Consider the following 14,912-nt stretch of genomic DNA (forward strand, 5'->3'; position numbering starts at 1 on the left):
GGAGTCTATGCAATAGGGAAACAAAACCACAGAAAGGGGGTTTAAGAGCAAGGAAACAGGGAGCCCTGAAGAAGGGACCAGAGGACTGTGGGCACTCAAAAGGAGTGGGGTGTAGTAATTTACCATTTCCACATCCATCTGTATCATAAACAGTTGTGTTAAAGTAACCGTTTCTTGGTTTCCCTAGTATTATGCATCCTCTCCAGCTACTGCTTCATACAGTTTTTGTTGTTAGCAGGACAGAAATTGTATAACTATTGTACAACTTTAACATCATTAAAAATATGTGGTGCTCAACATAAATTTATCCTGAGGGTCCCAGACTGCAGCATGTGATGAGAGATGTGATCTGTCTGGGGAATCCAAACCATGGAAAGAAAATAGGGACATTAAAACTCTTAAAAACATAAGCAACTTTTCCAAATCTTATTTTTGGTTTGATTTTTTTTCCACCTTTCTTTGTTTTCTCTGAGGTTTAAGTTTTTGACATTCTAATCTGTGCAGAAATACAGAAAGTATCTTCAACTCTTTTCTTTCTCCCCTTCCCTATTGTCCTCTTGCAGCTGTAAAGCTGAAACTGGTTATTATGCAATTTATCTCTCCTTAAACACTTAAAAAAAAGAATTTCATAGAGTCCTGAAATTATTACGTTGGCTAAGTAGCAATAATAATTTTGAATGTTAATTAAAATGCTTTCTGATTTCTGTAGTTCCAGGTCTTTTTTTCTTATGAAGCTTATAATGGTCTTGAAAGTTAGTTTAAAAATCCTTAAAGATTTTGATGTAATCCCTCTTTTCCAGAAACAAGGGCTATTTGCAAAACGCTAAATTTTGATCACAAGTTTCACAGGAACGTTGGTGCAGTTTCAGTAACTAAAATCTGAATACTCTGATGCTTTCATCTCTCATCTAATCCCTGGACTAATTTATTTTTGGAACTCAGTTCAAGCCCCCTTTCTGCTGAGTGCCCCAGTTCTCAATGGGTTGCTGGTTCCTAACTCTGCCCTTAGCCACCCAATACTGCCTCTGCTTTTTGCCAGATTTATCCATCATATTCATCCATATCCATCACGTGAAGAGTATTGGAGCTCCCAGCAAATACAAATATTGGGAATTTGAGCTTTGGGGTTTTTAACTACTGATAAGCTTGAAGTCTGGTGAAGTAGAAAAGAGAGTGAGCTTCAGGCACCATGCAAAACCGAAGAGTACCAAGACATTTTAAAGTTAAATCGAACTAATTTTTTGGATGTCAGATTGTAGTTCTAAGATGAAAATATTTACAGTGATATTACTGGTAGGTACTTAATGTTTTTTTTGGGTTTTGTGTGTTTGTTTCCAAAAGGGAAATAACATATTAAATTAAAACTCTGAAATGCTTTACAAAACAGACAGGGACAGAACATCTCATTTTTTCTTCCCATTACATCATACAGTTTCCTTTCTTGGTAAAAGTTATGCTGCTGCCTCACAACTTCCCTGTTAGGAGCATTGAGCTCTCTCTTCTGTATCCCTGGAATTGTCTATGGCAGTTTATCTTAATACCATGAAATCAGCTGTCAAACATTGTTTGTAAATGCCAAAATAAATGGTCTTCCCACCCCTTATCAATTAATCCATCACTACAACACAGAATAACCAATGTGCATATCATTTAATTATTCACTTCTAATATCTTTGTTGAAATATATGTTAAAAGCCAGAGACAATGCCAAGGAGGAGAAATTTGTGAAACAAAGCCAGGGAATGTAGAAGAAAAGCTTTGACCTGATTGTTACAGAATCCATATTCTAGGAAGAAAAGACTAGACTGAAAAAGAAAGTTTTGCCTGAAACAGGCAGGCTTCTCCCTTCCCAAGAGAAGTATTACATTTTTGAGATGGTGCATGCAAATATTTTTGCTTCTTCAGCTAGACTAGGTGTTCCTTTAAATGTTTGTTAATGATTAACCCTTTTTGATTTTTTTTTTTTTAGGATAAACCGCTTAATGTTTTTATTCTTTGAACCAAAAAAGAATTCTTGGTTTCCCTAAAATGGAAAGATACTATCAAGTAACCCACCTGAATGTGGGCTGTTGTTAAGAATCACTGTAGATAGATAAAGAGTTCACACACAGTTACAGCAGAAACATACCTGTATTCATTTGGTCTTACATTAAGACACTAGCATTCCTCTTTTTAGATTTTATCTTAAAATACTCAACTGGATAGAAATTGCTCTTGATATAGCACCAGACTTTATAAATTTGCTCTTATTGAACTTTTGGATAGCATTACTTAGTTTGATTAATAGCTAAAACCACAATGTTAGATTAGTAATTAAATTGCTATTATGTATTATAAATTCACGCAATCAAAGTACTTTACAGATGATAATTCATTCTCGAAATGACCTAGTAAAAGAGACAATGGTGTTTTGTAGATTGAGAAAATGACTAATTTTACAGAGTAGGAAAAGTTCCTCTAAGGGATTTTTTAGAGGAAAAGATTCTGGAATGCATCAAAGACTGTGAAAGTTGAACTCTAGGTACACAAGCTGTCACAAACCTTCTCTGGTGTGGCATCAACATTACCTAAGTTTTGAAATTAAGAATTAATTTTAAATTAATCTATGCAGAGCATATATTTTGCCTGATGCCTGCTTATTATATGAACATCTGATGCATGACCTTGGAATAATTGCTTTAACGCTGTGTCCATTCTCAAACATAATATATGATTCCTCTCCTATTCTGCTCTCCAAATATGTTGCAAGAAGCCATACAGAGTCTGTATGTTGACAGCTTAGTGACAAAAAATCCTATATCAGAAGAGCAGGAGACACATCAGAAATATAAAAGATACGTGACAGGCTTGGTGAAATTCTCATATATAGGTATGGTAGGAAAAAGCAACTGATTTGCCTGAAGCCAATGATACGGCACTTTTGCACCTTTGCCAGTCAATCAAATGCATTACAGAACTGTTTCTTCAATCAGTTTAATGTCTATTTTATGCAGAGCAACCTGTGAGGGACCTCTGGAATGACTCAAAGTTTGTCTGTAAGCTTAGTTTATGTTTCTAATGCAAGTACATCAAAGGTATCTAAAAAATTCGATCATCAGAATCATGCTAGATCACATTAAAATTTCCATGTGATGGAAAATATATATATTGGTTGCTCTTTTCTGAAAACGGTTGCATAACAGAGAAAGGTCAGATTGATATTCGAACTGATTTACAAAAAACCTCAGCCTTATCTTTCTGTAGGAATATGAATTGTTTTCTGGCGTTTTCAAAATGTGTGGAGCACTGGCAGAGAAAAATGCATGTAATAAAGGGTATCTCCCTGAGTGCATGATGAGTTTGCAGTCATACTGGCTTACAGCTAAGCAAAGACAGCTGTGGGGGCTAGCTATTTCAGTGACTGGTTTGTTCACCAGTCCAAAGAGTTAGGTTTTGAATGCCAGTGATAGTCCATGATTATGGAGGAGAGAGATACTGAAAAATGCCAGCAAGACACTTTTTCGATGTGCATCATATTTAAGAGGTAAGAGCACAGCTGGAGCTGGAGTACCTATGTGTCAGAATATCGTTTCCCCCCTGGCCAGGAGCAGCTTGTCCAACCTGTGCAGACATGGGAACACTGACCCCCCTGTTCTACAGAGCAGGGCTGTTGAATATGGGGATCACAGGGCTTCAAAATCTGAGACTACTATTCTCAAGGCATCTGATAAATTTTGTGGTAATGCAGTACACAATGAGTTAGTATGGTTTAGTGAATACACGCTGCAAGAAATCTGGGCATTTCTCCATTTCAAATCTATTTGGCTTGGAGCCTTTGGATGGAACATAACCTCCCTCTTCCCCTTCCTTCAAAATCAACCCAGGTCAACGCTTTCTTTGTGGAGGTTAAATTGCACGATTTAATTACCTCCCTGAATTCAAGGCAGCTCTAGACACAAACTCTTGGGAATAAAACAAAAGGAAAAGCTATAAAACATGATAGAGAGAAAATATGAAACACATTATTTGTCTTAAAAACATTCTTAATATGTAAACAATGCAGAGGCTGTTGTGAATAGTGGCTGCAAGTCTGACAGTTATCCTCTGAGGCCATAGATTCCTCCCAGGCTTCCTGCTAAAACACGAGCAGGTTAGAAAGGAGTTCTTTTAGTTCTTAGCATATAATGGGCTATTGCTCCAAATTTCTGTAATCAGTAGGGTGCTCTGTCAAACATATAGCTTTTTGTGACAGATCCAGGAACAAGAAAATTTAGATTTATTTTTTTTTTTCAGTTCCTTTTATGGCTGGTGCAAAATTGACCGTTTTCCATCCATTTTGCCAAAGCCCATCATTTCTCCACATGTGGATTAACACTTAGGACACCCCAATCACCTTTTGGTGCAACAGAACATATGGCCAAAGCATGGATGCTCTGGTGCTCAGAGCAAGTGCCACAACTGGTGGTTGGGCACACTGTGTTGCTGTGCTGAAGTGGGGGAGTTGGTGGTTATTTTTAAGCACTCTGCAACAAGGCTTCTTTTCAGTCTTACTGGAACTACTATATATTTAAAGGGCTCTTGAAATTTGTCACTTTCAGTATGAATGATTTCCGAAAATGGCTAGTGACACCTTAGCCAGCCTTTCCTTTTGCTGTGCATTCCCAGAACTTTACCCATTATGAGAAATGGTTGTGTCCGAAGTCCTCATTCATGATGTCTTCTGAGTAGCATATGTGCTGGGAGGGAGGAGGGTAGGAAATGGAATAAGCCTGCTGTATAGGTTACAGTTTTGTAACAGCCTGCTTCCAGGAAATGGTGATATTCTTAACTCTTCAGATGCATTTAAGATTGATTTTCTGCTCTGTCCTTCTTCACATGTTTCTGTCTTTCTGGTTCCAGTTTTGGAAGAAAGCTCATTGCAGTAAATGGCTATACTAAAGCGAGTGAAAAATACTGACTTAAGGATTTGCAAGTTTAGGGCTCTGTATTACAAGAAAAACAACACTTCCTGGTGCTAGCAGGTTATGTAGTAGAAGCCAGCCAATGAAGATCCCAATTCTATAAAGGGAATTGCTAAAACCTAAATCCTGAACTCTTTTTTTCATAGAATCATGGAATCATTTAGTTTGGAAAAGACCCTTAAGTTCATTGAGTCCAACCTTAAACCTAACACTGCCAAGTCTACCACTAAACCATGTCCCTAAGCGTCATGTCTGTGTCTCTTTTAAATTCTTCCAGGGATGGTGACTCAGCTGCTTCCCTGGGCAGCGTGTTCCAATGTTGATAACCCACTTGCTATGAAAAAGAGTATAGATGTTGAAAAAGAGGAATCAAAGACGGAAACAGATAAGCCCCCTCTATTTTCCAAGCCATTTAATCAATACTACTTTTCAGTGGATATCAGTCAAATATTTTGTCTGTGCTATCCATCTTTGCAAACACCTGCAAGACGGTTTGGGGGACTTACTCTCTGGGAGAGTGACCATTACAGTGGTCTTAGGGACAACTAACCAGTGGAATCAAACAGAACTCTTCATGCCCTCATCAAAGTCTCTTTTCTCATTCTCTTTTGAGTTCCTGTCCTTTTCTTTGTCACCTTCCCCACCATCCCCAGACGAACCTGATGGAAGAAAAGTTTACAACTGTTCCGCTAAGCTTGTGTCATCTGGGCTACCACCCCAATGTAGGAATTAATTATCCACTGGGGACATTGATCTCATTTCTACAGAGTGAAAGCGCTGGAACACAGCCCAGAATTTGGGCCAATGTATCTATTTAGACATAAATATTTACATAGAGATGAAAAGGCAAAACTCATTCCTCCTGTCAGACCACTGAAACCTACAGAAATACAAAGGCATTCAATTGATCTAAGAGTTGCACTGGGGAGAGGTGGGGTGAAGAAAAGCTACCAAAATTGAAGATGAAAGTAAAGATCCTCTCTGGGTTTCCTTTTCAGATATTTCCTTTACTCTCCAAAACTCCTTAAATCATCCCCTTTTGTGGATAGATCAATCAGAAATAACTGTGCTTATCATTTCTGTTCCAACCAAAGCATCCGAAGGCGCTCTCTTAGCCACATTGTCTGCTGAATGGGTTCTTTTGGTGGCAGAAATATCATATTTTCCAGGTAAGAAATTTAAGAAGTTACTAAGAAATCATCAGCAACTAAATAGTCTTACACAGTGTGATATATCAGGAAACATTAGTAGCAAAGCTGCTGTTAAGAACTGTGAATTAGGTATAGCCTCAAAAAGCGTCATGTGTAGCAAAACCGGGAATTCCTATTAGTCATGTGTCCTACTTTTACCTAATTCCCAATGACAGTGAAGGAGAAAAATAGGGAACTATGTTCTAGCCTTGATTTTTTTACTATATTGCTAAAGAAATAGTTCTACAAAAGAATTGCAGCACATTTTTTGCTTTCTCTACTTCATTTCATTTATGTGTTTTGTCTTGAGGAAACTAGATTATCATATCTGTAGTCTAGTAAGCAGTTGGGAAACGGGGATTTTTTTTTTGGCTCCAGTTGCATTATTCTGCTGCTGGTAAATAGCTGCCACCTCTATTTGTTGATAGTATCTGTAGGAATGGATGGATCTCATTTGTCAGTCAGTGGGGCAGGATGTGCAAATGACTGCAGCAAAAACTGGCACAGGAGAGAAAAGCCTATGTTAGATTCTTCACACAACATCTCTGTCTTCTGTGTTTGATTAGAAGAATGTGACTGGTCTGCTTCTCTTTCTTGTCAAAAGCCTATGAACTGACTGGGGTTTAGTGTTGCAAAATCTGAATATTAGAGAGGATCTGCTAAAGGCAAAAGTAGTAGACAAGGCCTAGAGTCTCTTACTGCTTTGAACACTAGATGAAAGCAAATGGCATTGTCATCATTAGATTAGGAGGCTATATTATACTTTATTTAATGACAGTGGACTATGAGTGCTATGTTGATACATTCTGAAATACTCATGGGACTAGACTATGGACTGGCATGTATCAGAAAAAGCAGAGTTACATCTTTTGTGTTCATGGCTTATAGTTTGGAATTTCTGTTTGAAGTGCAAATAATAGTATTTGGCTGCTTCTAAATGCAAAATATTTTCAATTAGAAGTTTGAAGAATGCTGGAAATTTTGTAGTCTATTTCATGCTTAGATAAAGGAATAAACTTGGAAGAATTCTTAATAAAAATAGTGTTGAATACACTGGAATGTAATACCTTAGAATTAGCAGGTTAAACATATGTTCCTTGATTCATACCACGGTCTGACTGTAGTTGACCTTTCAAAATCAGATGTAATACACTGCAACATAAATCGTGTTCTTGAGTATTATATATGTAACTCCAATTGACGTCAATGGAATATAGAATCTGAACCACTCCACCAGAGATGTAAAAAGGAAAAACGAATAATGAAATGAAAATAATGTCTCCTTGAGTTGGCTGTAGATTTCTCCGTAAACCATGTGTCTCCTGAAATGATTTGTGCAAGGTATTATGGTGTTTTGTGGATTACAAAACCACAAAAGAAGGAGGCCAAAATAGTTAGAGGTGGGGATTTTGAGTACATCTGCCCAACCAGACATGAGGATTTGTTTCTCGGTTGTAGAAAAATCCACAGAAATCTATACATTGTAGGAAATCGCTCCAGAAATTCCTGTTGGGCAACTATCAGTTGAGCCAGTCTAAATCAGGGATTCCCTCCGACTGTTAAAGTCTTGTTAACCAGACAGTCTTCTCAACTCAGTTCTTCTCGAGTTTGATCTCCCAAACTGAATACCAAATTATACCTGTGAGCCAGATTCTGTCTGTGCTCTAGAGAAATTGCTGTCAAAACTCCATTGCTTTCTACTGGCACAACAGATGTCTGTTGTCAACTACCGATATTTTTATAGATGCAGCTCAAATTTAAGCCTGAGAAAAACTGAATTGAATGCTTTACAGACCTGTATGCGGGTGTCAAGAATTGAAAAGTTTTGTAGATTTGGATAATTAACAGTCCAGCATAGGTAGCGATTAAAATACTTTTGAACCTTTGCCATTTTGATTTGTACTCACAGTCTGAATCATTCAGCTGGTTTCCTGCTCCAAAAATGAGAAGTTTAGGAGTATATAGTTAGACGATTTGTCTTAAGCAAACACTCTCGTGCCTAATCTGCCTAAATACACAAAATCTTTTCAGAATCACTTACTGGGACACGCATGTGCCAAATGGAAAATAACCCCATAATTTTTCTGCATCTCATCACTTCTCATATACTTTCTTCATGTAATCCACTGTGAAGCTACAGCACTTGAACTCAAGTCTTACATACCTGGTGTCCACTCTCCACTTACCATCAGATCAATAGCGATCCAATAAATGTGAATTACTTGAGGTCAACAGGAATTGCAAGCTCTTAGTGCAAGTCAGTGCTGTGTAAGCTCATTTCACTCAATTTTCTTGTCAGAAATCCTTTAAATTAATAGAACAATAAGAAGACCCAAAGAGCCAGCTTCTCAACTGCTACAAATTGATTCAGCTGCATTCACTTCAGGGAAGAATTGCTTCTGCAGAAAATATATGATAAATGCAGGACAAAGCAAAATAGTGGATTCTTTAGAAAACAGTGATGAACTGTATGTTACAAACCCCTCGTGACAGCTTTGATACAGTTGCCTAGACAAAAACCAAAGCAGAATACTTAGAGGGCTTGCAAGCCAAGCTTTCAAATTGAAGGACATCTCAGCTTCTGGGAAAGGAGGTGATCTTCTACCGCAGTCGTTCCCTGAATAAAGTAGAGATTTAGTTTATAGATTCAAAAAAGGTTTGAAGTATGAGGGGTATCTGCTGCTCCACATTTCTGACTCTTGAGACAATTTCATGCTTCTATGCCTGCAAGATTCTGGATATACATGTGAGCACTGTGTCTGGAAGTTCTGAGGCTCTTTATAACCCTGAGAGCCTTGTGAATAAAGGAAGGAAACAACATATATTTCTTGAATGAAGTGGCTAAACAGCACTTGTGAGTCATGATATGAAAGGAAATAATTTGAATTAGGTGAGATGTGCATGGCAGCGTAACGGAAAGAAAGTCTCCTCATTTTCATCAGCTAATAATCAAAACAATTTGACACTACTTCCAAAGGAAGCCAAAAATATGGAAACAATTATTTAGAGAAGAATACAGCAAAATGATGTATATGCTTGTATTTTGCATCTTAAGGTAAACTGTACTTTTGAGTTCCCAGATGGATATCCAAGGCAAATACATTGACCCAGAAAAAGAAGAAAAGAAAGCAAGACCTCTGAGTCATGTAAACAATAATATATGTGGAGATACATTTTTTTTTTTTTAGTCACATACTTAGTTACCATGTTAATTCCGGTGCTTAACAATTGTGTTGTGCAATTGAAGAGCAGAAGAAATGTGCTTGTCACTTACATGAAGGAACTTTTTTAAATGTAAAAATGATCATGACTTCTTTCATGTAATATTTGGTGGCCATTTTGACCTGCATGTTTCTTACTGATACAAGGTTTTGATGTCAATGGCAAAATTGTGCAAATAACAGATTTTAAATATCAATTAATTTTTTATTCAAGGAAGCATGATCTGCCAAGTTTGAGGTTTAAAAAATCCCAGACATTTTTTTTTATCTGAATAAAAAGCTATGTTGTGATCTGGTAACTTATAAGATGTCTGAATCATAGTTTGTCATACTTGGCAAAGATCTTTTCAGACTCAGACCAAACAAAGAAAGCTTCTGCCCTGAAAAAAACTTTGGCCAAAATTATGAATTATTAGAATTGGATTTTTGTAAAGATGTTTAGTCATACCATCTTTGTATTACTGCTATTTCCTTGCTAATAATTATGCATCGGTTTTGCTTGTTCATTGTTCACTTGTTTGCAAAAACATTTGCTAAATGAGCATGGACTTTGAACTGAGCAGGACAGATGGGTAATGTGTTACTGATAATTTAATATGACATACTGCAGACAAAATACCATCGGCACAAAGATATATTTCATATTCCTTCAGGGAACTGAACACAACCCTCAAAGTTCAAGTTCAGTTTCTTTTATTACTAGTCCAAATAATATACTTGGTGGTTGCTGAGTCCACATTTTTTCTCTTCCTAGGTTGTGGGCCATAATAAGAAATACTTTTGCATATGTTAAATATCTACAAAAGGCAAACATCTAGGTACAGCAAAAGTCTTATATTAATATTGTAAATCATAGGGATGAAGAAAATGTTGTAATGAAGAGCAAGGAATCTCTTCTTTTTGCAGAATATCAGATCTAATTTTCTTAGGAAATCACCTGAATTGGCAAATGGAACACTGAAGTCCTTTATTCACAGAACAGAAATGACACGGTAGCGAAAGTGCTGGTATGGAAATAGAAATGAGAAAGAGTATAAAAGGAGATTGTATGAACAAATAAGGATGCACTCAGAAAGTCTAAGGCATGATATAATGTAGAAAGAAGGTACACGATGGATAACAAGAGGGTATTCTGCAAACACATTGCTATTAAGAGGAAGACCAAGGACAGGTCCACTGGTCCACTGCTCAATGGGGAAGAAAAGCTAAAATTAGATGCTATCAAGAAGGTTAAAGAATTTAATGGATTTTTGCTTTAGTTTTCACTAAGAGGATAAGAAAGCTAGCACAGTATCAACAGCAAAGGGAGAAATAGTCAGGTTAGAGAAGGAAGCAAGGAAGGAAGGAAGGAACTAAAAAAGGAAAAGATAACTGATAATCAAATTAGTTGTTTTCAGATCAACTGGAAGTGCCAGACTTTCTCCCTGAGTACTTAGATAACTTGATGAGAAGTTTCAGGATCACCAGCAGTTGTCTCTGAGAGCTTGCAGAGGATGAGTGTGATCCAGAAGACTCCTGAAAGAACATCACAATTCATAAAGCCCCTGAGTTGCTGCTGATTTCTCTGCTTTATTCTCAGGTGGAGTTGGTATTCTGAGATCACTCCAGGCTCTTTTTAAAAAAGGTTTTTCCCCTCTTTTGCAAATAAAGTGGGTTTTGGTTTTCAGCCAGCCCTTCTCACTGCCTCTGGAATAACCCAGTTGCGCTTGCCTGGTTGAGCTTGATGGGAGTCAACCACACCTCATTATCTCTACTCAGAAAAAATCACCAAATTCCAGGCCATTGTTTGTCTTGGCAGTGGGTTTTTTTTTGTAGGAGCAGTACTGTGAGCAGGGCATGACAGCACCAATCCTGAGGACACCAAACCCCATGTACAGTCAGTTACATTTCACAAGGTGCCAAAGAAAATACTTATAATTTACTTGACATGATTGGTAGGTAGCGTGTAGATTTTCTTCCAAATAAATCTGCCATTTGGCTGTTTCCCTGCAATAGACAGCATACCTGGGAAAACAATATGTAGGGTAAAAAACATAACAGAGATTTGTTTTGCTTTGTCTGTGCAAAACAAAAGCCCACTCTTTGAATGTGTTCATTTTAATACTTCAGGAATAGGAATGCCCTGTGCACCTATTAATTAATAGAGAGGAGTATTTTTTGCAGTTCATCACTCCTTCAGTGTATCCTGATAACTTAAAGTTACAGAGAATTTATAAGATACGTTTCTTAATATCCTTCACTTCTCACTTGTGGTTTTCCTTGAGCCCACTGTTCACCTGCTTATGGCAAAATGTAGCTGTATTTTAATTTCTGCTCCTATTAAAAGCGACAACATTTATTGATACAACGCATAATTAATACATTTTACCAGTGCCAAAGATGAATGTTACGGTTAGCATGTATCTGCAGCTACACTAAATAACATGAAGTGTGTACATAAACTGTAGAACTCATCATTACATATTTGCAAAGCCAATAATTCAGAAAAGGATGAAACTCATATTTGCAATCAATAGCAATATCACACAGGGAAAAAAATATGCAGCAATTTATATTGTTGTGCCTTGGGGCACAAGGCGGTCACTGGCTGATGGCTGCTTCTTCTTGGTATAGCTTGTACCTACCTTTGAATTAATTTTTGGTAAGAGGATTTAGTATGGCATTTGGAATAAAAGTGAGTCCTGCTCTCGTTCATGAAGGCAGTTTCTGCAGTATGTCCTTGACAGAGAATGGCTTGGAAAAAGAAGAGATCGTTAATGAGCTCTACATACTAGTGTAAGTGGTGGAAGAAGCTTTGTCCTATAGAGACCAGAATTTAGAAAGAGTGAAATAGATCCTTTCATTTATCATGATCCTTCAGTACTATGAATATTCTGCTTTTTACTTCCTGCGTCTGTTTAAAATGTTCTTTGGGTTCTGAAGTATGATGGTATGTTTCACCATAGACAATTTAATTCTTAAAAAGTTCACAGGTAATGAGCATACACGTGTATCTTTATTGCACTGATATAAAAACAATCGCAAAGATAATTTGTTAAAAGGCAAGAACTGGGTCAGTAACTTTCTGCTGTTTACCTTTTGAAAGTCTATTCCTTTTGCATGAAAACTGTCTGCCACAGCAGCGTACCACTTCCAGTGCTTAGGATCCAGAATGCTTCTGATATTACTAATCAACAGTTTTCACGTCAGATATTTTATCAACCAACCTAGTTAAAGTTTAAGTTTAATAATTTTGCCTTCTGATTTTTCTTTTTACTAACAATAGATTATTTGAGGAGAAAGTCCAGTTTAACAATGGTCAAACCACACATAGTTTTCCTGTTTCTTTTTTCCCTGTTTCCTCCTGACATCTTAAAGAACTAATTTCCTAACTATATATGTGGAGTGACCTGTTTGGTGGTTTGTCTTCGCTGCTTATTCTGGATGATGGCAGTCCATTAAACTATCCTTCTTTTCCCTTCCATACGGAGACAGTTGGCTGTTGAGCAACTGATAAAGCAGAAATGGGGATGGTGGAATTCACCTAGCATTAATATTTTAACCACAAAAAAAGGGGATAGTAAGGCAGGTGCCAGTGCAACAGTATTTCTCGCCTCTTTTTATTGAATTGTGAATACATGGTCTTAAAAATTCTGATAAATATAATTGATTGTAATAGTTTTTCACCTTGATCCTAAATATTTCAAACTAGAAATGTAGCAATTGCTGTTAGCTGCATGTCATTAGTAAAATTTCTGCATTGTGTCCAAAAAACCCCAACCTACTTCAGAATAAATTAAACAAAATGAAATAGAAATATTTGAAATTCCTATTTATGAGATTTTGATGACATGTTTTGACAACAATGTTATAGCATTTTGCTTATAATTTCTTGAACAGGTTAGGTATTTTACTTTTTGATTGCAAAAACTACTTTTGTTCCTATCATATCTGTTTAACAATTACTTCTAGGCTTTTAAATTTGCGTGGGCTTTACTGAGATGAGGCTTTGTTAACTACTGTCTTCAACAGTTTCCAGTTTTTCTGCCACTACTAGGATTTTAAGTAAAAGAGTGACTCATACCAGTGGTGGTAGTGTCACATCATTTGTTTTGCTCACTGGATTTCTTGTTATGCATGTTCAAAACATTTATTTAAGATATATTTTTCCATTTGCCATTTGTATGCTTATTCTTGAGCCCAGAATAAATTTGACAACCTGCCTTTGTTTCTCATCAAAAATACTAGACTTATGTTTGATAATTTTGAGTCTACTCATGCTCCTCTTGAAGCTGAAATACCTGTTGATCTGTTCAGCTCCAGCCTGATTCATGGCACAGCAGAAGTGTGAACTGGAGCTCACCCAAAAGCGGAATAGGCTTCAGTCTCCTATTTGCTGCTTCACGCTTTCTGAGCACAAAGCTAGCTCTGCCATTTTAATCTCTCTGCTTCTTGCCAGGTCTCAGCTGGTGTAAGTTCTCTTAGCACCATTAACTTGAGTTAAGCTCCAACAATTTTTGCTGGTGGAGAACTTGTCTGTTCATAACAGGCAGAGGTTTCCAACCATTCACCTCTGGTTGTATACTTGTTCGGGCCATAACTTCACATGATTTCTTGGGTCCTACTGTGGTAAAATAATAATCTGCTCTCAAGCATTACACATACATGAATTCAGTAATTTTTTCAGCGTGCTACAAGGCAGATGATGTTAACACCAGTCTGGAAGTGCAGAAAGTAAGGCAAAAAGCTTACTTACTCAGATTCATGCAGTGAGTCAGTTATTTATTGTTATCCATGGTACCCGTTAGTTTTTTTGACTCTCATCATCAAACAGGGGAATGCCTCTGCTATTCCTGAAAGGAAGGGCTAGCTGTTGTGATGTCTGGTTGTATAAAATCCTATAGTACTTTCCCATATTCCTTTGATCATTCTGGAGAAAGCAGCTCTAGCTATTTATTTTGAGATTATTTTTAATTTTTGTAATTTTTTTTTTCATATACTCACTATAGCATAGACACTGGAACAATTGTGGGATGGAAAATAGAAGCTTAAACACCCAGGGAAGGCAGCCTGGAAAGCAGAAGACTTACATTTCTTTTTTCCAGGGTTACTTTTATTCTAGAGAGGAAGTGGCAGTCCATTAAGCTATCTATTGCTACTTTAATCTTGCAGTCAGTTATAACTTGATAGGCGCATCACACCTTTCTTTTTAAGTAGATTCTCCCCAAAATATTCAACATTTCTTGAAGTCTTAATTTTGAAACATAGATAGGGTAGATAGCTAAATCTGCAGTTCATTATAGCCTTATTGTTTGTGTGCTGCTTTTAGCAGAGTTGGCAATGAAGGGTCAGAATGAAAAGCTTTTAAAAAGAGGGTCTAAGCTTAAGTTGGACTCTTAATTGGAATTAAAAGAGGAAATACTCTTCATGTTTGGCAACAGGGCAAACTAAGTTAGTTTTTGGTATGTTGTCGTGAACTGCTCGTTTTCCCCTTGCATTGACTATCATTGGGTCTGGCTGTGGGTAATTTCTTCTGAGTAGTGGTATGTTTCCAATTTCTGCTGTACCAGTAGTAGTGTGTT

Source organism: Charadrius vociferus, unplaced genomic scaffold (genome assembly GCF_000708025.1).
Source record: "Charadrius vociferus isolate BGI_N301 unplaced genomic scaffold, ASM70802v2 scaffold159, whole genome shotgun sequence".
NCBI classification, from domain to species: Eukaryota; Metazoa; Chordata; class Aves; order Charadriiformes; family Charadriidae; genus Charadrius; species Charadrius vociferus.